Source organism: Mus caroli, chromosome 3 (assembly GCF_900094665.2).
Source record: "Mus caroli chromosome 3, CAROLI_EIJ_v1.1, whole genome shotgun sequence".
In the NCBI taxonomy this organism is placed as follows: Eukaryota; Metazoa; Chordata; class Mammalia; order Rodentia; family Muridae; genus Mus; species Mus caroli.
In genome coordinates this window covers 144,826,312-144,828,580 of record NC_034572.1, presented here as the reverse complement: position 1 = coordinate 144,828,580, position 2,269 = coordinate 144,826,312, and positions in this window count along the sequence as shown.

The following is a 2,269-nucleotide window of genomic DNA, read 5'->3' as shown; positions in this document are numbered from 1 at the left end:
AACAGCATGTCTTGGTGACTGATCTCCATATGCCATGCCCTTCAAAACAGATGTTCCAGTCTATTGATCACCTGGTATAAATTGTAACATAATATCACCTCTAGAGAAACCCATGTCCTACCTTCCCTTCTAACAAATATTTGCTGAACTTCTTTCAATGCATGTTATTTTAAAAGCCACAGGTTAAAACTGTGTATTAATTGTTGCGCTGTGACAACTGAGTAACCAATATTTCCTTCATAAGAATGCATAGTGTAGCAGGAAAGCCTAGGTTGGCTATAATTAATTAGAAAATACCCGATAGTCTTTAGCCTTGATGAATTTGTACTTAGGATTTGCAAAGCATTTGAAACTCACTGATTAATAAATGAATACCTCTTTCTTTGATTTGTTCAAACAGAAGTCTATTATTCAAACTCCTTGGAACTATTTTTCACATATAAATTGGAATCATTTATATTTGTTGTTATTAAATGAGCCTCCTTTCCTTCTGGTGGCCCCTAAAGTGTTTGTGTAGAATTTACTCTAGCAGAAAATGAGGACAGAGACCACAGGGAAAGCTCAGCCTGGGCACAGAGATGGATCTCTTCAAAGGTGCACAGGTGTGAATACATCTGGTGCTATGGATACTGTAACACTGCAGCTCAGGGGAATACAAGGGAAGTTTTCAAGGTCTGCTGGGACTTGGGCCTTAATAAATTTTGCATCATCCCCAAACAAGGGAGGGTCACCAGGCCAGTTTACAAAGGAAAATGACCTAAGCGTCTTAAGAGCCAGCAAAATGACATAGTGGGTAAAGGTGCTTGCTGCTAACTCTGAAGATGGAGTATTATTTTACACAATTTGGTCATGATTTCTTATGTAATCTAAGCAAGGACTTGAAGTTAATTTAACAACCAATAAAATCCAGAGAAGAATTCATGGAACTGTGAGATTTCAACCTCTGAATGTAAAATTTGAAATGAAATGGAATTGGTTCTATAGTAAGTGAAGTAGGTTGGTCTTGTCTATGTTGATTATATAAAAGAAGAAATTGATATTAATGTTTTGAAAAATCATAATAAGAGCTGTGGAGAATAAGCATATTAGTTCATAGATACATTGAAATTTTTTATGGAGTGGTGAGTATCAAGCCTGGGATCTTATGCATGCTAGGCAAACACTCTATCAACTGAACACAGCCCATCCATATACTGAAATTATAAGTAAAATTTGGTCAAAATATCAATAACTATAATACTTAATATATCATGAAAATATTTATAATCCAATGAGTATGAATGCCTTTAATAGAACTCTAAAGCACCATGGCCTTTCATTAATTGATTACTATGATGAAATAAAAGTGAGCATTAAGATTATGCAGTGTTGAGGTATATGGCCTATATACAAAACTGAATATTCTTGGATAAATTCTTTACCAGACTTCCCATCATTAATTTTAGATATGGAACTGAGTGAGAGCCAGAAGTCATGAGGAATCTAGATGGAGAAGGAAGCCTACTTAGCTGATCATTCTTGTGTCTACCTGAGAGTCAGGGTCTCAGGACGCCATGAGGGGACCTGTGAGCAGTCCTGTCAGGTGGATGCTGGGAGATGATCTGCAGGTGGGCATTTATATTAGAACTTGGTTCTCTTATAGGTTTCAAGTAATGAAGTCAGATCGTATCCTGGGACGTCAGCCTGATGTAAGTTCCTCTACTCACTAAACCATCTCATCAGCTTCTATTATTCTGTGTGTGTATGTTTAGCAAACAATATTTACCTGGGGGAGCCTGAATGCTTTACGCTAATTCCAAGAACTAAATGATTTTATGTCCATTTTATCGAAAGACAAAGCAATATGTGTGTGTGTATGTGTGTATATATATGTGTGTGTATGTGTGTATATAAGTGTATATAATGTGTGTATATGTATGTATATATGTATATGAGTTATTTACTAAGAATTGTATCTTCTCTTTTCCCAACTCCTGTTGAAATCTTCATCTGCTAGGTGAGGGCATTAGGAGACGGGCCTTCGGGAAAGGCTAAGCAATTGACTAGGGCCCTTGTGATCAAAGTTCACGAGTGTCCAAAAGAGGCCAGCAAGAACCCCCAGTTCAAGATCACAGGGAAACAGCTGCTGCAGAGGACACCAGCTAGCAAAGCTGAAGTGCTTTTTTGACCTTGGATTTCTCAGGCTCCAGAAATGGCAGAAATAAATTCCTGTGGCTCATAAGCCGTTGAGTCTACATGTTCTGTTACGTCAGCTGAAGAGTTGGAGTGA